General features: G+C 47.0%; 1 protein-coding gene across 5 annotated transcripts in view; it reads right to left on the bottom strand.

The window, feature by feature from the left end:
* The window catches only part of ST3GAL5 (ST3 beta-galactoside alpha-2,3-sialyltransferase 5), a 50,178-nt gene that overhangs the window by 27,774 nt on the left and 386 nt on the right, over positions 1-22,018 (bottom strand). The window contains exons 1-2 of one of the 5 annotated variants that reach the window (XM_027129158.1): positions 21,665-21,761; positions 1,294-1,587 (exon numbers count right to left, since the gene is read on the bottom strand). The exons of 2 other annotated variants lie outside the window; for them this stretch is intronic. The gene's annotated coding sequence lies outside the window, so the exon portion shown is untranslated. Of the gene's footprint in view, positions 1-341; positions 1,265-1,293; positions 1,588-21,664; positions 21,767-22,018 lie in introns of those variants that run through there. 2 more of the 5 variants (XM_027129157.1, XM_027129159.1) reach the window with 2 other exon arrangements.

Below are 22,018 nucleotides of genomic sequence, written 5' to 3'. Positions count from 1 at the left end.
CTCACGTATATTCACGACAAGGTTCACCGCTTGCCTTTTACTCACCTCCTCAAGGGATCAGACCCCAAATCCATCACCCTCTGCAGGCCTCTCACCCAGCTCGGACCTGTCCAGCTAACGACCTGCCTGCTATCCTCTCCTCAAACAAAATCACAAAGCAGAATCTTTTCACACATCATTTGGTAGCTGTACCATCTACTCAGTCATCCAAGTCCAAACCTGCAGGTTGACCCCAGACTTCTCCCTGGCATCTCCAGGCTCAATCAATCCCCAGGGCCTCTCAATCATACCTTCTTGAACTTCCCGGGCCCACGGGCATTCTCTTAGTGGAGGTCACTTACCCAGACTCCCCTGTCTCAGTTTTGTCCCTTCAAAGCCATCTTTCCGTGTACCTGCTTACTGGCTCCCAGCTCATCTCAGGTGCTGTGACGTCAGGTGACAAACTTGTCTGTTACACTCTAGCCACAAAGAAGTACTGTTAGAAGGCTGGATGTGCCACACTGTTGCCTCCGTGCCTTTGTACAGATGCACGCTCCGTCTGGAATCCTGGTGGGAATCCCCCCCACCAACGATCTGCCTGGTGAAGTGTCTCCTTTCATCCTTAAACCCTTCTCCTTCTCTGTGAAGATCATTTTCAACACCATAACTGTCCCTGGGCACTTCCCCATCTCTGTTTATGAACTGAAATGTTCTGTGTACGTTTGGGGTCTCCTCTACCTTTCTGCAAGCACCTGGAGGACTGAGCTGCAGGGCCGGGGCTCTGCTCATCTTTGTAACCCTAACACCTAGGATAGGGCTTGGCACACAGCAGGCCCTTAAGAAACATCCCACATTGAATGGAATGTGCATGACTCGCCTATGGCCTGTTATCAAACAAGATAAACTCCCCCTCCCCACAAGTGTACTTTCCCAATGATATTTAAGATTAAAACTAAAACTGAATGTTAACAGCAATTCTAAGAGCAAAGAGTAAAGTGTAAACTCTACTGAAACATCTAACATGTCGAGCAGCAGGGGAATTTGTTGGTAAATTATGGTGCAAACCACTTAGAATACTCTGCAGTTGTTAAAGCCTTTGCTACAGAAGTGCAATCTGTGGCCACAGCCTCAGCATCAGCTGGGAGCAGGTTAGACTTGCAAAGTCTCAGCACTGCCCCCTCCATCTGCTGAATCACAGGATTCATATGAACGTTAAAGTCTGAGAAGCACTCAAGGTATTCGGTTCATACATTTATTGGCACAGAAAGATACTGCAAGAAAAAAGCAGGTCTGTAAAAAATTATGTCTATATACCTATAATCGTGTTCTAGGGTGCACCTACTCAAGGTAGGAGAATTTGATTTCCCGTGAAGTCAGTGAATCCTCCTACTTGGGTTGGAATGTCTTCTTCCAATTTAGAAGGGACCATATAGATTCAACACGACAAAAGGAGGGCCAAGCAGAGTCATCTTCACACACGTGCTGTTGACGTACGGCTGGGTGGCCTTAAGATGCTCCCTTGGAGAACCTGGGGTTTACGTATTTCTAGTCATGATCATCTCTGCACCATCTGCACTGTGTCCATTCATTTCTTTTGTCTTTAATGTGCTGTTTGGTGGAGGACGGGTTGCAATGAAAAGTTCAATTAAAACGCTTATCATCATGAGACGTGTTACACATCATTTCTGTCTTTTTAATATACATTTATCTCTCGTCTTCCCCACCGGAATGTAGACTCCATGAAAGCAGGGGTCTTTGTTTTGCTCACCACTGAGTTCCCAGTGCCTACGATGGTAAGGGGCACACAATAGGCAACTAATACGTATTTACTGAATAAATACTCAAGCTTCTTATGAGGTTTCAGAGGTGATGCTGGTTTCAGGCATTCCTCCCAGGACGTGTGTTGGCAAGCCATCACCATCTGTTCCGTGGCACTCTCCTGGCTCTGCTTCTCCATTTCCTTCACGGGCAGCTCGTCCCCTACCACCTCCTTCTAAGTGCTAGGGTCCCAAGGCTCATAAATGTGTCCCTCCTTTCATTCAGACTGCCAGAGTAAGAGCCTCCACTAACCCTTTCTACGCAGAAAAGGCCTGGCTTTCAAAATTATATATTTCTACTCACAGGTAAAACTGTCACAGATGCTTCTCAAGTGCCTGTATACCTGATGAAGAAATCATTCTTATTAAGGCCCTGATGAAGAAATACTAAGGCAAGGTCCAGGCCTTCAGTCCACTTGTAGAACTGGCACTAACATTTTCAAATTAAGACTTAACCATCCAAGATAAGAATACAACAGATGCTGCAAAGCAGTACATGACAAACTGTCAGATTAACTGTAGAGCCAATTACTGGTGCAAGAGAGGGTAGGACATTAATATTTATTGGGAGGAATAAGCCTACACACGATATCATTAAATCCGAAAAACACCTTCTTTGGGGACTTCCCTGGTGGTCCAGTGGTTAAGAATCCACCTTCCAATGCAGGGGACGCAGGTTCGATCCCTGGTCAGGGAACTAAGATCCCACATGCCACGGGGCAACTAAGCCTGCACGCCGCAACTACTGAACCCACCCGCTCTGGAGCCCTCACACCACAACTAGAGAAGCCCGCATACCACAACAAAGATCCCACGTGCCGCAACTAAGACCCGATGCTGCCACATCAATCAATCAATATTTAAAAAACCCAAACACCTACTTTTTTGAATTGCTATCTGCATTTAACCTGCCGAAGGTCACACACAGACAAGTAGGGAGCTGAAATTTTCAGCCAACATCTATCCATGTCCAGGTCCACGCCCTTCCACCTGGGGGTGCTTAGGCACGGTAGATATTGGAATTAGGTGGGTATGCCTGTATGTGAAGGGTTTTTTGGTTCTTTATTTTTTTTAATAATAAAGGCACGCCAAAGCACAGATTATTAACAAAAACCTGAAACTGACAAAGCAGTAAATAAACCGACACAGCTGGAGAGGACAATCTGGGAAGATGAGCAGGTAGAGCTTAGATATTAACACGGCAGCCGGAAGAGCATATGCCCTTCAAGGTGGAAGGTGTCTTGAGAAGGACTTCACAGCAAGAGAGAAGGAAGCCTCACCCTAGGCTGTCCGGGGACAGCGGGGCACGACACTGGACGCTCGGGTGGAAAGGGAGCCTGAGGCCCATCCTGGTGAGGAAGAGGATGGGACGAGGACAGAGATCGATCAAGAAATGATGATATGTTTATGTATGACTGATTCACTTTGTTATAAAGCAGAAACTAACACACCATTGTAAAGCAATTATACCCCAATAAAGATGTTAAAAAAAAAAACGAAATGATGAAGGGGCTTCCCTGGTGGCGCAGTGGTTGAGAGTCCGCCTGCCGATGCAGGGGACGTGGGTTCATGTCCCTGTCCGGGAGGATCCCACATGCCGCGGAGCGGCTGGGCCCGTGAGCCATGGCCGCTGAGCCTGCGCGTCCGGAGCCTGTGCTCCGCGATGGGAGAGGCCACAACAGTGAGAGGCCCACGTACCGCAAAAAAAAAAAAAAGAAATGATGAAGACTAGCGCCAAAAAGAAGCAGGCAAAGATCAACCTGGGTCCCGGTTATGGAAAGCAATAGGACTGGAAGTCAATTTTTGTGGTTTAGTGATGATGATGTGAAGAACTTGAGATGATAAATAACTCGACAAAGACGCCCAGGACGCAGCTGGAAATGCGGCCTGGACTCCCCAGAATGCCCCTCCCTCCAGCCAGCCTTTCTTGGCAGGTCCGAGACTGATTAACTTCTCTCCTGTGAACCTCGACTGGTACAAGTCACACGCCATCCACGGGAAAGTGGAGAAGACAGTCACTGAAATCATGCTTGGATTTTATGTTTTAGATGAAGAACTGTACTTGATAAAGGAGGACAGGAGACAAGACAGAAAGCCTGCCTCAGGGGGAGACGGCTTTGGAATGCGCAGAGATTAAACACCTCCCAGTGCCAAGGATAACACACCCAGCTACAGCAGGAGCAGAGGGGGCTGGGTGAGGAGGGGAGACCCACCCCGTGGGCAGAAGGAATGAGCAAAGCAGAGGCCTGGGGAGTCTGCAGAGCGAGTGACTAGGTACAGCTGCGAAAGTATGGCCTGGGGTGTGGGTGCAGGCAGGAGTTAAGGGCAATACTGTGGTCTCGTTGGACGCCCCAGGGCTGGTGCCACATCTCAGCTGTGAGTGTTGACTGCTGACAGCACACCGCTGCCCCCTTTTCTGAGGATCTGTCCTCTGTCCCCAGCCAACGATTGACTGACAGGGGGACAAAAGGCCTGGGATTACCCTGGAGAGCAATTCAAGCTCCAGAGCTCCCTGGGGGAGCAGCTGAGACCACAATTCCTGTTCCAGGCTCTGCTTCTAGGGAACCTGACCTAAGACAGGTCATTAGGTCAGCAGGGTCAACATATGGGTGATGGCAGAAGGTCACGGACGATCATGAGAAGCCCCTGAAGATTTTATTCAGGGGGGTCATGAGATGTGGAAGAGAGTCGCCGGGGAGGCAGCAGGGACGGGGTGGAGGGGGAGAGCCAGAGACTGGACTGGTCTCAGCAGCAGACCCTGTGCCCCAGCCCCCATGCTGTGGCCAGGCGGGCAGGAAGGGCTTCCAGCTGCAGAAGAGACAGGGCTTGAGGCAGGTCAGATGTGGCAAGCAGGCAGGCGGGAGGAGAACTCAAGTGTCAGGGAGGTCACAAGGAGGACGTGTGCCCTTGCGGAGTCCCCAGTGCCAGTGGGCCATTAGGCTGATAAATGCCAGCTTGGAGCCCTGGGGAGGGATCTAAGCTGGAGTATCAGTCAGGGGTGCACTTGGTCGCACGTAACAGAAACCTGGGCACCAGCCGAGGCTTTCAGCCAACTGCGGGTGTCTTTTTTTTTTTTTCTTTTTTTTGGCCATGCCACGAGGCATGCGGGATCTTAGTTCCCCAACCAGGGATCAAACCCGTACCCCCTGCAGTGGATGTTTGAAGTCCTAACCACTAGACTGCCAGGGAATTCCCCAGGAGTGTGTTTTTCTTACAGAACAGATGCAGTGGCTCTGCAAAGCTGTCCCTGTCCCTGGCTCCCACCAGCCTCTGCTCCAAACTCCAAGCAGGAAGGAGAAGAGGGATGAGCCAGAGAGGAAGGGGAGGCACCCCCATCAGGAAAGGAAAAACTTCCCCGGAAATCCCTGACGGGCTTCCAATTCTATCTTGTTAGCCAGAACTGCATCACGTGACTACCCCCAGCCGCAAAGTTGGCCAGGAGCTTTTCACAAATTGGGCAGGCTGCTTCCACACAAAATTAGGATTCTGCCAGTAATGAAGGAGGAGAGAGGGAATCTCTAAATCAGCAGTAGGGCCAGCCACAGCTGAGATAAGGGCCTGGGGCTGTTTAGATAAAGGATCAATTAAGGCTGTTCTAAAGAGATTAGATCTCCAAGGGGAAGAACAAAAGGCAGAGCCTTCTAGGGGTTGGAGAGGTGAGGAAGAAGCACAGGAGGTGTTGCTGGAAATCAGAAAAGGAAACCTTAAGTAAAATCTGTGACTCTGCTGTGACAGTTCCAAGCCTGAGTTCCATAACGCTCCGGAAATTCAACTATTTAAGAAAGGAGCACAACAGTTCCTAAAACAAAATGCATTTTGGATCGCTTTAACCTAAAAAAGTAATATGGGTGTCCCCACCGTACACAGAAAAAAGGGTGACTTCTAATTTCATCAGTTCCTCCAACATGCTCTGTGGGAATGCCAAGATGAAATGGATTCAGTCCCCGCTTTCTAGAAACCCGAGGTCCAGGGAAATGACAACAGGAACGTAACTCCAACGGCGTGGGGAGGGCTTCAGGAAAGCAGGCTGTTCACAAGTGTGGTGCCTGACATCCAGCGCAGACACAGGCACGGTGGCCTCCCCAAAGCCCACCCACAGGTACTATCACAAAAGCCACGGGGCTAGGGCCCAGAAGCTGGGAAGCAGTGGGTCAGAGTGAAGTTCTAAACTAAACTTTCTTCTGCCCCCAGTCAACAGGAAGGAGAAGTGGCGGGGGGAAGATGGCCTCGTTGGAAAAGTTCAAAAGCACACCAGCCAGGGCCTTACCTGGGGCTCACAGGGTCTTGGTGACCTGTGCTCCCTGTCCAACCAAGCTGACAGGCATCCTCATATAATCTAGGTGGCTAATTTCAAACCAGTTTCAGCCGTGGAACTCTTTTTGTGTTTCAAACAGGAACACTCGCTTAGAATCTTAACATATAACACAGATAAGAGGCATGGAGTTGATCGCTTGCAGGGTTCCTCTGCCTCGGCACTACTGACATTTGGGGCTGGGTAATTCCTCGTTGTAGGAGGCAGGGAGGCTGTCTTGTGCACTGTGGGATGTTTCACAGCATCCCTGGCCTCCACCCACTAGATGCTGCTAGCATCTCTGGTCCTTGCCCTCTCTCCTAGTTGTGACAACCAAAAATGTCTTCTGACCTTGCCAAACAACCCCTGGAGGACAAAATCGCCCCTGACTTTACCCATTGGGATAAAGTCACTATATATATTAAAATCTCAATACTGCTGTATTTTTTAAAGGATTGCAGGTAATTAAACAATGCAAAAACTGAAAATCAAAGACTGTGGGCTAAAAATTGATGTCACTTGACCTTCGGTATCCAATCTTTTTCTAGATTTGGTTTGGGTTGCCTAAGCTCACAAAATCCTGATTCAGCAAGATACGTGGTCGTGTTCTCATATGTACAATGGAACAGGAACCAACTGGCAGGCACAGCCCTGCATTCACACACCAGCCTGCTGAGGCGGGTTCACAGGTGTGCATGGGGGAGGAAGGACCGCTTTCACTCCTGGATCCATGCAACTCAAGCAGATCACCTTAACCATCTCAGTCCATGCCCACCAGCAAAGGGTGCAAACCTCTGCTATATGGGACCTTGCTATTTCTGTTGGGTAGGCAGTGTCTCATTTCTATTTTAGGAATGTGAGATTTCACCCATGAGGTCAAAACCACAACAAAAGTGCTGCTGAGAGCACTGATGCTGAGACCACGCTCAGACATCTCTCCAAAGCTTCTAATATTTGTTCAATTTGATTGATCAATGCCTCCACCCGTCTCAGCCTGCGGTTCTCCAACCTGACCATGCACAAGAACCACTTGCTGCTGTAACATCCCCAGAATTTCCCACCTGGCAGGACCAGGTGAGGACACCAGATGTGCATTTTAAGCAAGTTCCCCCGAGTTCTGTGGGTATGGCCCTTTAGGAACCCTTGCTCTCCAGCAAGCTTCTCACAGCTGCGATTAACAACAGATTTCAGCCTAAAGATTTTCAGATCCTCCTGCAAACTGCACAAAATTATGAGGACCTGTCTTCTGAGAAAGCAAATAAAAGTGTTGCTCTGCGAATATGTAGTCTACACTCTACTAATTTACCACCTACCAAGAGGCAAGCAACTGCAAGATGATTCTGAGGTATGCTTTTTAATCTACTTCTAATCAACTGGTATAGCTCCAATGCAGAGAATACATGATGACTATCATTCAATCGCCTGCTTTTTATATGTTTAAAATTGTTCAAGGCAATTAACTGAGCCCTCACAGTACGTAAACATTTTCCAAAATGAGAACATGCCCGGCAACTGCAGATGGTATTTCTCCAAGGTTTTACTGAAGTGACAAAAGATATTAACAGGACATCGACTGTTGCAGTGCCAAATCTGGAGCCCTCTCCCCGTCCCCGCACTCTCCTCACTCGCCTCTTCTCTCTGCTTCAGCCTAGCAGGCCTCCTGCTCTTCCTCAAGGGGTGGGGAGGCCATCCCCACTTCCACTTCAGGGTCTTCACTGGTGGTTCCTTCTGCCCCTCTTCCAGAAGGCTCCCTCCCGCACCATTTTTATCCTGGTTTTTATTCAAAAGTCGCCTCCTTGGGCTTCCCTGGTGGCGCAGTGGTTGAGACTCCGCCTGCCGATCCAGGGGACGCGGGTTCGTGCCCCGGTCCGGGAGGATCCCTCATGCCACGGAGCAGCTGGGCCCGTGAGCCATGGCCGCTGAGCCTGCGCGTCCGGAGCCTGTGCTCCGCGACGGGAGAGGCCACAACAGCGAGAGGCCCGCGTACCGCAAAATAAATAAAGTCGCCTCCTTGATCACCCTCTGTAGCACTGCATTCTCACCCTAAGCCCTGTGATTCACTTTCCTGCTTTACTTTACCTCATACACTCATTACGACCCGTACGTATTTGCCTACTCTCTGCTCTCCCCCCTAAAACATAAGATTCCTAGACTGTCAGTGTTGTTCACTGCTGTAACCTCAGAACCTAAAACAGTGCCTACCATGTAAAAGGCACTTAAATACTTGAACGAATAAACCAATGAATAAATGAATGCACTGGTCAGCAGCCTGGACCCAGATCCCCACAGAAAAGCTAACCCAAACTCAGCAAGATCCTAACAGGAGGCAGATGTGAAGACCAGATCCTTCTATGCATCCAGATATCACAATCATTGGTTATTCGTACAGTCTCCAGGGCACACCTGGCATACAGAGAACAGGGACAGGAATCCTTTTTCAAACAAGAATCACTGCGTGTATATGGTGAGGAAGGGTGAGGAAGGGAGATAAATGATTGTCCCACTCACCACCAAGGAAATAAAAGAGCAACTGGAACAACACTTATATGTGGAATCTAAAAAAGCATAACTCGTAGAAACAGAGAGTAGAGCGGTAGTTAACAGGGGCCGGGGGGGTGGGTGGGAGAAATGGGGAGGTGTCAGTGCCCAATTATAAGAATAAGTTCTGGGGATCTAATGCACAGCATGGTGATTACAGTTAATAATACTGTATTTGCATACTTGAAAGTTGCTAAGAGAATAGATCTTAAATGTTCTCACCACACACACACAAAAAAAGATAACCATGTGCAGTAATGGATGTTTTAGCCAAGGCTACGGTGGTCATCATTTGGCAACATACAAGTGTATCAAGTCAACATGTTGTACAACTTAAATTCATACAATGTTATATGTCAATTATATCTCAATAAAGCTGAGGAAAAATCCAATAAAAATAAAAGAGAGACTGGATCTGTTTTGTTTTTCAAGAAAAGAGGGAGAAAATACTTAACTGTTTAGCTGTTGCCTGTTTCACGGTGGCCAAGTCACCTCTCTGAGGATGTCTGCTAACATGTAAGAAGCAGGTTGGGTGCTAATGAAGTTACACTCTGCCTGGGAAGCCTCTTTCGCAGGACAGCTGGAGGTCTATTCTCAACCAGGCAAATATGTGCATTGGAGTTGGTTGACCAGATACCCGGGGATGCAGCAGGAGCGACGCCTTCTGGGACAACAGTGGTGGCGACATCAACAGGGAGTTGGAGAAAGAACCTTCCTGTCAGGTGAAACCACACTGAGTGATCTCTATCCTGTATTCTACAAAACCAGTTCTGAAGAGAGCTCAGTGTTGCTGCAAATGATTCAGCAGCAACCCTGGAAAGGCAGCCACTGAGAGCGCTGGCCTCTGATCCTACACTGGCCGCGGCACCATGATCTGGAGGCTTCTGGGTTTTAAAAACTTTATTTTTGGAAATAATCTCAAACTTACAGAGAGACTGCAAGAAAACTACAAAGAATTCCCCTCACCCAGACTACCCACTTGTTACCATTCTACCACATTTGCTTGGTGATTCTATTATATGATGCACACACCACTTTTTTTTTTTCTTGAGGTACACGGGCCTCTCACTGTTGTGGCCTCTCCCGCTGCGGAGCACAGGCTCCGGACGCGCAGGCTCAGCGGCCATGGCTCACGGGCCCAGCCGCTCCGCGGCATGTGGGATCCTCCCGGACCGGGGCACGAACCCGTGTCCCCTGCATCGGCAGGCGGACTCTCAACCACTGTGCCGCCAGGGAAGCCGATACTACTTTTTTAACCACTTGAAAGTAAGTTGAGGACACAATGACTTTCACCCCTAAATATTTTAGTATTTCCTAAAAACAAGGACATTCCCAGACACAACTGCAGTATTATGATAAAAATCAGGAAATTACTGTTACTTTAATACTGTTCTCTAATTTAAAGACCTCAGACAAATTTCTTTAGCAGTCCCAATAATGGCCTCAGAGCAAAAACAGGATCACATGTGGCATTCAGCTGTCATATCTTTTTAGCCTCCTCTTATCTGAAAGAGTTCCTTTATGTTTCATGACTTCGGCATTTTTTGAAAAGTACAGGCTAACCGTTTTGTAGAATGTCCCTCAGTGGAGATTTGTCCGTTTCTTCATGATTAAGTTACAAATTTCGGCAGGAATATCACAGCAGTGGTGCTCGTCTGTCTTGGTGCATTTTCTCAGGAGGCACCTGATGTTGCTTTGTCCCATTACTGGTGATGTTAAATCAATTGGTCAAAGTTGGGTAAGGCAGCGGGCTTCCCTGGTGGCACAGTGATGCAGGGGACACGGGTTTGTGCCCCGGTCTGGGAGGATCCCACATGCCGCAGAGCGGCTGGGCCCGTGAGCCATGGCCGCTGAGCCTGCGCGTCCGGAGCCTGTGCTCCGCAACGGGAGAGGCCGCAGCGGTGAGAGGCCCACGTACCGCAAAAAAAAAAACAAAAAACAAAAAAAACGGATTCTGGCTCCACTATTAACGGCAATTTGCTTCATGTTTCTGAGCTTCTGTTTCCTCCTCTATGAAATGGAAATAAAAGTAGCATCTACTTCATAGTGTTGCTGTGAACATGACATGCCTAATACATGAAAGTGCTTAGACGTGTCCCAGGTACGGAAGAGGTACTCAGGCATTGGTGGCTGTCTTCCATCAAGGGCGTGCTTCAAGCCTGCACTACCGTCGGCTGGCAGTGTGACCATGACCTTTCACCTCTTTTGGTCCCAGATGTCTCATCTGCAAAATGTTGGTGGCACCTGTGTAATTGCTTCGCGGTATGGTTGGGATAGTAAACTGGAAAAGTTCTGCACGCACGTAAGATTTCAATTTGTTCTTAGTGGCCCCTTCTTTTTCCATTACAGTCAACAGTGTGGTAAAGGTCTCTTTTCCTGAGAGAGGATGCTGAGTGCTGGACACAGTGCTCAGGCCCAGCCTAGGCATCCACTGGTCACCATGTTGGACTCAATGCAAGTAACCAAGGCACCCAGGGAGATGCATTTCTTGGATCCTCCCTGGGCTCGTGAATGAGTCCAGAGCCTGGTTTTCTGTCTCTCCTTTTCTCAATTAGGGAAACAGTTGAGCACTGTGTGTTCTTTTTCAGGTCTCCACAAGCCCTGGGGGTGAGGGGAGGAGAGGAGAGGAGACAGGAAGAAACTCTCCCTGTAAAACTTGGCTTTGACAGAATAGCTTCCAGTTGCCTTGAAATCCAATCTTCTTTTGAACTTGAATTTGCCATCAGTCACATTCTTGGAAGGCAATGAGCTCCAGCCCCAGTCCTGACAGTTGGGAGGGATAATACCTTTCCAAGAACCCCACTCCTGGTGTGGTAGAAGCTGACCGCCAGCTAACGCTTCTTTTCACCTGCTCAGGGAGAGTGGAGTGTCATGGACTTCAGCTCTGAGAGACCCTACAGACATCCTATGATCTGGTTCAGGAGAGAAAGTGCTCTCTTTCTACCTCCTGTCTCTAGAACTGAGGGATAGTTTGATATCTCTTTTATACACTGTTATTGAATTCTCAAATGCTTGGCTTCCCCACTGCAACCAACAAAACTTGACTTCAGGCTGGCATTCACTAACTCATGAATTAATTAATTCAACAAATGTGTATTCAGTACCTACCATGGGTTCTAGGCATTTGAAGAACAGTGGACAAAATGAACAAAACACCTGCTCTCCGTGAAGTTCACCCCCAACACTTAGCCAACCAGCAAAAATCACGACTGAAATCTGTCAGAGAGAAAGACTTGGACCACAAGTCAGAAGATCCAGGTCTGAGAGAGAGAGAGAGCTTTACCATGTAAAAGACGTCTGACACCAGACGTCTGACACTTAGGTTCCCTGAGCCTCAATTTCTCATCTATAATGGGCATTGTATGGCCTGCTCATCCCCTGTCCTTGCAATGATAAAATGAAGGGAAATAAGTGAACTCATTTTGTATGCTGCAACATTGCATGCCAACTGGTCCAGTACAGATCTACCGTGCCAACTCAAACTTTTTATTTGGTTATGGAAGGAACGTTTCTTGAGCACCTACTACGTACCCTGCATTTGGAATACAAGGATGAAGGAGATACGGCCCCTGCCTTCCAGTAGAGGAGACACACACAAAGCAGTTGGTTATACAGCTGTGTGATGAAAGCAGTGATGAAGCCATCCAAGAGAACCATGGGAGAGTAGAGGAGGGGGTCTAGCCCCATCCTCGGGTGACGAGGATGATGGGACACTTGAGCTGAATCTTAAATGACACATTGGAGGTAGCCAGATGAAGAGAGTGGGAGGGGAGGGGGACATGCTTGGTAAAAAGGTGTTGAGAACAGAAGAATGGAAACCAATGACAGCTCAATCCCGTGGTTCTCAGGCATTGAGTATTGACAGGAAGTGATGGAAGAACAGCTGTCTACAGGAATGAGCTTCTGGAAGGCCTTGTCTACCATGGTGATGTGTTGGGGTATATTCTCTAAACAGCAGGGAAACATTAAAAGGCTTTGAGCAAGGACGTCAAAGCATCAGCTCTAGGTTTTAGTTACTGGCAGTTGTGTGACAGATTGGCTGAAGGGGCACCTGCAGAGGTTGTGAGACAAGAATATTGCTGTAGGGCTTCCCTGGTGGTGCAGAGGTTGAGAGTCCGCCTGCCGATGCAGGGGACATGGGTTCGTGCCCCGGTCCGGGAAGATCCCACATGCCGCGGAACGGCTGGGCCCGTGAGCCATGGCTGCTGAGCCTGTGCGTCCGGAGTCTGTGCTCCGCAACGGCAGAGCCACAACAGTGAGAGGCCCGCGTACCGCAAAAAAAAAAAAAAAAAAAAAAAAAGCTGTGTAAGGCAAGTTTAACTACTGTCAAGTTACTCTTTTCCCTTTGTAATTAATAAGTAACTTGATGGGAGATACTTAGAGACTAAGTAATTACCCTGTTACTCATCCAATCTACTGGTTTCAGCACCCAGGATAAGGATACAATTCTGTGTGAGGTCAAGCAAGGTCAAAGTTCAGGAAAAAAAGCCAGGGCTGGTTGAAGCAGTAGCTGATGAGCAAGAAGTAGCATTGAGACGCCTCTACCAGACTTAATTCAAATAACCACAAGGTGTGTTCACTCTTTGCTATTAAGAAAAAAACACCTCTAGATTTGCTTTGGAGAGTATACCATGAGTGCCTATGACTGTGCTATTTTCTCTTACGTTGAGTCATGCCTGCTGGACACAGCCGTTCATTTACAAGTGTCCAGTGGCAACACCCAGGTTCAGAGGGCTGACAGCTACCCATCCTCCTGTGGAGGCCTGGTTCTCCAGGGGCAATGCTGAGGGGTCAGCTCGGTGATTTCTGGTCCGCTGTGGCATGGCACAGGGAGCTATATTCAAAAACAAAACTCCAACTCTCCCTTATATTAAAGCACAATCAGGTTTAGGAACTCCGAGTTGGATTATTCAAGAAACGTTAAAAACAACAACAACAACAACAACTCTGTTATCGCAAAGTTAGAAACTTCAGAGAGAACATTTTGAAATCACACACCGGTCGTTACACTACAGTGCAGTGATATCCACTGCTAACATTCTGGTCTATATTCCATCTGCCTTTCCTCTTGGCGTATGTATATTTTATCAGGTTTGGGATCATATTACCTATACTAGCCCTCTTCAGGCTGGGTCCACTGGGGATTAAGCCCTACAGAAAAGGATTTGAGTGTCTATTTTCTTTCAAGATTTTTTTTTTTTTTGATGTGGACCATTTTTAAAGTCTTCATTGAATTTGTTACAATATTACTTCTGTTTTACGTTTTGGTTTTCCAGCTGCGAGACATGTGGGATCCTAGCTCCCTGACCAGGGATCAAACCCTCACCCACTGCCCTGGAAGGTGTGAAGTCTTAACCACTAGACCGCCAGGGAAGTCCCTGAGTGTCTATTTTCTTAATTCTCCCAAGGATGGTATATAACTAGAATCACTCCAGAAGCACAGGAGAGAAGTTCATTCATAGTATACAATGGTGACCTTAGCGCATTAGGGCTTAATTCTCTTGTAGAGCCCCAGCTGGGGAGGGCTGGTCTGTACTGCTGTATAATTTCCTTTGTTCACCTAATAATCCTTTAAACAGACATTTAATAAGCATACACCAAGCACTGGGAATATAAAGAAAACTAAGACACAGCCTTTCTCTTGAAATGAAAAACCCAGCTAGGGAAAGCAAAAAATAGTTAACTACTCAAAATGCCAAATAACAGAGGAACCTGGAGAGCCCCGGGCCAAGGGACCACTAGCTCCATCAGACGAAATCAAGGAGGCCTCCCTGAGGACATGATGTGTAAACGGATCTTTGAGGGATAGGCAAGACCTCAGAGACAGAAAGAAGAGAGAGCAGGCACTCTGGATGGAAGGAAGGACATGTCAAGATGCCCAGAGAGGGCTGCTCAGGCCAGGTCACAGGGGACCTGGGGGAAAGTGGCAGAAGATGTGACAAAGAAGGAACCAGGCCCTCCCAACTGGCCCCAGAGGAGGAAGCGGCCTTAAGTGGTTCTTAAGCAGGGGGGCGGAGAGCTCACACTGGGATGTAGGAGGCGACGGGACGGAGTAGTCAAGGGGCTGCTGTGACCACCGCAGCCAGGGGTGATGGGGCAGCTGAGCCAGAGCAGGGACGGCGAGATGGGGGCCGACAAGAGTGGTGGAGGAAGAAGAGGCCACGGAACTTGGTGACTGAGCTGGCAGGGGCTGTTCTTGTCCCACCCAGCCAGCCGAGATCCGGCCTGCATAACAAATTCAGGCCGCTAACGGGAGAAAAAAAAGAAAAAAAAATAGCAAAGTATGCAGGAAGGCTCCACCAGCTGCCACCATTCCACCATCCGCTGAGATGATTTCCCGGCGGAGGTGTGGGCACCCATCAAAGAGGAGGAGGCCAGAGGGAATAAGACAGGACACTGGGATAAACTGAGGAAACTGCCCAGAGAACTGCCTGTCCTCCTTGGGCCCCACCAAGCTCTAACAAAACACCTTACGTAACAGCTCTCTGGCGGTGGGCCTCCACGTGACAGCAAATTAGACGAGCAGAATATGCGACAGCAGAGCACGTCTGTGGCAACCTCATGAGTGCCATAAATAAAGCCAAATCTAGAAGCTACCTTTTTAACGGGAGATTTCCCTCTTAATCTAAAGGAAATACAAGGAGTCAGGCTGAATAAAGAATACTTAATAGGAGAAAGTGAAAGTCAGTAGAATGAACAGTTAACAAAAGCAACTCCGGGACCCAACAGAAACAAGCTCCAAAATGGCGACCTTCCCCCAAACAGGAGCATAAAGGGAAACACCAGGTAGATGATGGAAAAGTGAGTGTGCAAATTCTAAAATAACCAAGACCCCACCCCAGAAAGAAAGGGTGAGGATATGGCTTCTTAAGGTTTGGGATTATGAAGAGACATCCCCAAACAGGACCTTAGCAATAGTCCTCAGGGAGCAGCTGGCTGGTCAATGGGGAAGGGAAGGTGGAGGATTCGATAGGCAGTTGATACACTAATCCGGTACAGTGGTCCCTCAGTATCCAGAGGAAATTGGTTCCCGGACCCCCCCTTGGATACCATATCCATGGATGCTCAAGTCCCTTATGTTAAACGGTGCAGTATTTGCATATAACCTATGCACATCCTCCCGTATACTTTATTTATTTTTCTTTTTTTTTGCGGTACGCGGGCCTCTCACTGTTGTGGCCTCTCCCGTTGCGGAGCACAGGCTCCGGACGTGCAGGCTCAGCGGCCACGGCTCACGGGCCCAGCTGCTCCGTGGCATGCGGGATCTTCCCGGACCGGGGCACGAACCCGTGTCCCCTGCATTGGCAGGCGGACTCTCAACCACTGCGCCACTGGGGAAGCCCCCCTCCCGTATACTTTAAATCATCTCTAGATTACTTATAATACCTAATACAATGTAAATGCTATGTATGTAGTTGACACTATGCGGCAAACTCAAGCGTTGTTTTTCGGAACTTTCAAGAAAGTTTCCGTTTTGAGTATTTCTGAGCCACAGTTGGTTGGTACGGAGGGCTGGCTGTATTCAATAACCCTCTTTGTTCTACTGGAACAGAAGAACCATACTAGTCATGTAAAACCCCAAATCCATTACCAGAAAGTGGTAATGACCCCAGAAAAGGAACTGGAGGGACAGCGACAGGGAACAACCTGGAGGCTGACAGGCCCTGGCAGTTGAGAGACTTGAAAGAGAGGGAGCAAACACAGGAGACAAAGGAAAGTTTTGTTTGGGTCGCTTTAAGCCCAGAATAAGTTAAGCATGTTTGAGTTCCTAAAACTGACAACATGTATTTAGGTCTGTAAGAGGCATGGCTAAAACATACAGTTGCCTTTCACACCCCAATCACATGTCCCTTTTACTCTCTGCTCCAAAAATTTGGGAAACCAGCACTTGGGCAAGCTCCCAAACAGGCATACTGTCATTCACGTAACCCCGTTTTTAAACAGGCAGGGAGTATGTGCCTGGGGGTAGAGCAAGAAGCAACACAGAAACAGCCTCTTCTAAAAGCTCTCATCTCATTTTCAAAATCAGACAAGTAGATCTAACACCAATGTAATTATTTTCCTCATTTTTCTTTTTAACTCACTCTACATTGGACATGAGGGCAGTGTCAGGAGGTATTTTACATTTGGAGGACGTGTATATGTGTGTGTTTGGGAGGGGCTTGGAAAAGGCTCACCCCCACCCCAGGAAAAGAATGGGTAGGACTTGCTGGGGGTGGGGAGACAGGTGCCGCCTGAGCAGGGACAGTAGGCACTGAGGGGAGTTTCTGAAGGTCTAGCCCCAGAGGGAACAACGTACCCAGAGGCTGGGAAAGGAAGCAGGTCATGCCATGGTGGGTTGGAATTTTATCCTAAGATAAAAGAAGCAACTGGGGGTTGGGGTGTGGATTTGAACTGGAATTGGAGTTTGGAGAGACCTCTCTTGAGGCAGGACTGGAGATGGGGAAGTCCTTTTGTGAGGCAGGACCAGTGAGGAGGCTGTCGTGGAGACCCAGCAGAGTGACAATGCTGTGCCTGGAAACGCAGGAACCTGGACCAGGGAACAGAGCTGCCTCAGCCACCTCAGATCATCCTCTTAGGAGCCCTTCTGAGGGGTGGGGTAGGAATGTCCTGTACACTGCAAAGACAGGGATGCATTTGCCTCATCTGCACCCTCCAGGCCAGACTGCCTGAGTCTGGATCCCGGCTCTGTCCCCTCGAGTTTCTTAGTTTCTTAACCTCCCTGAGCCTCAATATCCTCATCTGTAAAATGGGGATAATAATGGTACCAAACTCATATGGCTTTTGTGAAAATTAAAAGAACATATATATATATATATATATACATACATATATACATATATATATATATACACACACACACATATACGTAACATGTCTAAAACAGGTAAGGACAAAGTGAGTCAGTAGAGCATTTATCTTTGTTTCTGTCCTATGTTTTGTAGCATGTGGGTTTGTTGGGGGGGGGTGCTTATAAGATTTTCAAAAAGAGCCACCCTCTGCTAACCACAAAACACTCTTAGATTCCCATGACCCTCGATTCACTTGGCAGATAACTGAACCCCACCACTGTTAGCTCTGACTGTCCTGTTTATCACCACAGATCTCCTCAACATTTACATAGTCACGTGTGGCTGCTGAGTAATTCAGACATGGCCAGACCACATTGAGATGTGCGCTAATAAAAGTATAAGATACACACAAGGCTTTGAAGACTTAGTTTGACCAGAAGAATGTAAAATAGCTCAATAACAATTTTTATATTGATTTCATAATATATTATACATATTGGGTTAACTAAAATATATTATTAAAATTAAGTCACCTTTTTTTTTTAAAATTCCTTCCTTCTAACTCCTTGGATTTATTTTAATTGCTGTGTTCCTAACTTCTTCCTAATTTACCTGACTAGCTCATTAGTTTTTGACTATTTTCTTGCTAATATGAGTAATTAAGACTGTGTATTTCTCTTTAAATACTGATTTAGTTGCATCCCACAAGCCTTACGTGTACAATTCATTCTACAAGTTTTTTTTTTTTTTTGCGGTAAGCGGGCCTCTCACTGTTGTGGCCTCTCTCGCTGCAGAGCACAGGCTCCGGACGCGCAGGCTCAGCGGCCATGGCCCACGGGCCCAGCCGCTCCGCGGCATGTGGGATCCTCCCGGACCGGGGCACGAACCCGTGTCCCCTGCATCGGCAGGCGGACTCTCAACCACTGCGCCACCAGGGAAGCCCCATTCTACAAGTTTTGATTTATATATTTTCATTGTTATTACTTCTTTATCTTTCAAATTCAAAATTTTTAATTTTTAAAATTATATTCTTAAATTGATACATAATTTAGTTTCACTGTGTTCAGAGAACTTGGTCAATACGATACCGATTATTTTAAATGTTAGGACTTACTTTATGACCTGGTATATGTTCGATTTTTGTAAACATATAATCTTCACTTGCTGGAACTATGTTTTCTATTTAATCAGTTTGATCAAGCTTATTAATTGTGTTGCTTGTTGAATCAATCCCTTATTGGAAAAAAAAAATCCCTTACTGGTTTTTAGTAAGCTTGTTCTATCAATTACGGAAAGAGATATGCTAAAATCTATCACTATTACGGCAGGTTTGTCAACTTTTTCTGTCATTCTGTCACTTTTTACTTTATACAGTTTGAAGCTGTGTCATTAGGTTAGAAGAATAAGCATAAGAGTTAGAAGGTTTTTTTTTATCTTCCTGGGAAACTGAAACTTTGATCCACCGGTTTCCTTTTAATTTTTTAAATGTAGCTACTAGAAAAATTTTAATTATATACATGGCTTGGGTTATATTTCCGTTGGACAGAGCTGGTCTAGAGGAAGAATAAGCAAGGAAACCAGCTACCAAATCCTGGGCGACTAAGGACTTGACTGCAGAAAATGACAAGCAAAGAGAGGAGAGTACTGGCAGCCCTGTAAAAGTACCACAACTCTGTTCTCCTCTCTTGCTGCTGAAGTCTAGATTGGAAATGAGAACAAGACGCTTGTGAAAAGCAGAAAGGAGTTGATGAACTCAATACATATAAGCCTTTAATTATGAAAATGACACCTAGTCTTAAAGGCAGACTTCATGTTCAAAACACAACCTACTATTCCATCAAAACAAATTTGTTATTTGTATCACTTTTTCCCTGTTTAAATTAATCAAATCATACCACCTGATTCTGAACTATTAATTCCAGATATTTAAAACTGGAAAAGGGGAAGAATTCATGGGTATAAGGCGTTGATGAACCATCCAGTAACTTAATCCTGGATGTTCTTCCACACTCTAAAGGGGGAACAAAAATGTCTTGCTGAGTTTGGAAAATCTGTTGAACAGTAGTATACTTATGCCTACTTTCCTAGTATGTATGCTCTACTTAGAAAAACAAAGAAAAAGCTGTCCAGGTAAGGAAAGCCTGGTAGCGTCCTTGTAGCCCTCCAACCTCGTTTTTCTCCCACTCCCCTATCCCTCTTCCTCACTCCCCCTCTGCACGTGTGCTCAAGCTGGGTCTCTCTCCCCGGACAGCCTGCGTGTCACCAACCACAGTCATGCAGTCATGGCTCCCTCCCACACTAGGCCATTGATTCACCCACTTCTGGATGCCTTTGCTAACTTATACCCCTCATACCGATCCAGCCCTTGCTTCTCCTTCCTCAGCAGTTAGGGAAGTTCGTTCCATCATTAATGTGTGTATACTCCCAGTTGCTTTAATTCTGCCAAGGCTTCCCAGCTAGACCAAAAACATAGAGCATGCTCTCTGGGAGTGTCTCCACAGGCAGTTCAGATTAAATCGCTTCTCAGGAACTAGCAAGGTGTGGAAAGTGAGGTTTGACCCTCTTCCAAGACTAGCCCTTCCGCCCTCAGCACCTGGATGACTCACATAGAGGACCCAAAACCTTTTTTACTGTCCCATTCACCTCCCAAGAGCCAACCTGCTAGATAAACTCCTGCCAAACAGACCAGCAGGGAAAGCAGGGAAGGACTGAAGGAGACACATCAAAGAACAAAGGGTTTGTTCTTATCCTGTCTTGAATATAGTCTTAAAATTCAATACTACTACTCAGCCATAAAAAAGAACGAAATAATGCCATTTGCAGCAACATGGATAGACCTAGAGATTGTCATACTAAGTGAAGTCAGACAAATATCATATAATATCACTTATATGTGGAATCTAAAAAAATGGTACAAATGAACTTATTTACAAAACAGAAATAGAGTCACAGATGTAGAAAAGAAACTTATGGTTACTAAAGGGGGTGGGGGGAGGGATAAACTGGGAGATTGGGATTGACATACACACGCTACCGTATATACAACAGATAACTAATAGGGACCTACTGTATAGCACAGTGAACTCTACTCAGTACTCTGTAATAACCTATATGGGAAAAGAATCTAAAAAAGTGTGGATATATGTACATGTATAACTGATACACTTTGCTGTACAGCAGAAATTAACACAACATTGTACATCAACTATACTCCAATAAAAATTAAATTACAAAAATTCAATACTAATCTATTGTGGTAATATGAAACAATTGGCAGTCTGTGCCAAAATTATAAGCATTTTCAAAATAGGTAGTCATAAATGTGCATTTTTAGAATTTCTGCCTGTTGGCCCTCTCCGTCTTCTACAAACACCTTCGTGCCTTCCCACCTCACCCATTTCTTTTCTCGCCTAGAGGAAGACACAGCTACTAATCGTAACCAAGGTTCATTTTATCTTACAGAAACAGCGGCACTCAGACAACGGACAGACACATGAAAAGGCTAACGACATTCCAGTCACAGGGCTCTGCCAGTTCACATTAGTCTCTCCTTGTCCCAGCACTGACTGGAATTTAGGTGATCCCCTGCTCTACGACTAGAAATTTAAGACATTCTTCTAAACCATCAAGCTTTCAGGATTATGTGAGTGAAACCACAACCCATCCTGACAGTTTTGAGTTTGTGCCCCTTCACTCAACAGACAGGATTCCTCTTCCAGGTTCAGGATAGCGCAACTCTTCTGTGGAAGAGGATTACCAAGAGAAGGGCTCCGCTTAACACCAGAGGGCAGGAGATGCGTCTCCTTTCTCTTTGTAATCCCAACACCCAGCATGGTGCGTGGCCTAATGAGCAGGCAACCCGAGGGTGCCAGATGAAGGGTAAAACCATTTTCCCTTTTAAATGAACAATACCTAATGAAGCAACGTCGTAAACATGAATTAAGACATGAGGACATAAATTTGTCTTTCAAGTCAGCTAATGATTCTGCAGGACCCTCTTCATTGGTCAACACATTTTGCAGTCAGAACCACAGAACCAGGGGCCTGAAAGGGGCCTTGGCCATCAGCAGGTCAAACCTCCCAGTACAGATCAGGAGATGGAGTCCTACAGGGGGATCAGTGTCCGCCAAGGTCACCCACCTGATGTGGGGTTGGGCAAGACCCCTCGCCTCTTCCTATTCGAAGATGCTCCCCGAAAATCTTGCATTACTTACACACTAAAGGCTCATATGAATGCCATTGCTTACAATTCAGGAGAAACCAAAGGTCACCAAAACGTGTCTCTTCCGCAGGGCTGGCCGCATTGAGGAAGCAGGGAAGATCACTGGCGAATTTCTACCTGCAGACACCGCACGCTTTCCCGATGGATGCAAAGGTCAGTTTCCGGAGCTGCTAGTCATAGGGTCCCCCAATTCTGTCCCGGGGAAATGAGTCAACTCTGCTCTCCTGGGCTCGGAAGCTTCCAGCAATGAATTAAACCCCAAGTCGATGTGAAAGACTGAGGGGAAAGGGACACCGCGCCTGGACCCCACGTCCCGGTCGTTCACCCCTCCGCCTCCACCGCGTCCACACTTGCGCGGGCCGCGGCGCCTCCCGCCGGT

The sequence above is a fragment of the Aethalodelphis obliquidens genome, unplaced genomic scaffold, assembly GCF_003676395.1.
Source record: "Aethalodelphis obliquidens isolate GAN/ISIS:26980383/991018 unplaced genomic scaffold, ASM367639v1 scaffold35, whole genome shotgun sequence".
NCBI classification, from domain to species: Eukaryota; Metazoa; Chordata; class Mammalia; order Artiodactyla; family Delphinidae; genus Aethalodelphis; species Aethalodelphis obliquidens.
The sequence above is the reverse complement of the archived record's forward strand: the minus strand, read 5'-3'. Positions and strand labels throughout refer to the sequence as shown.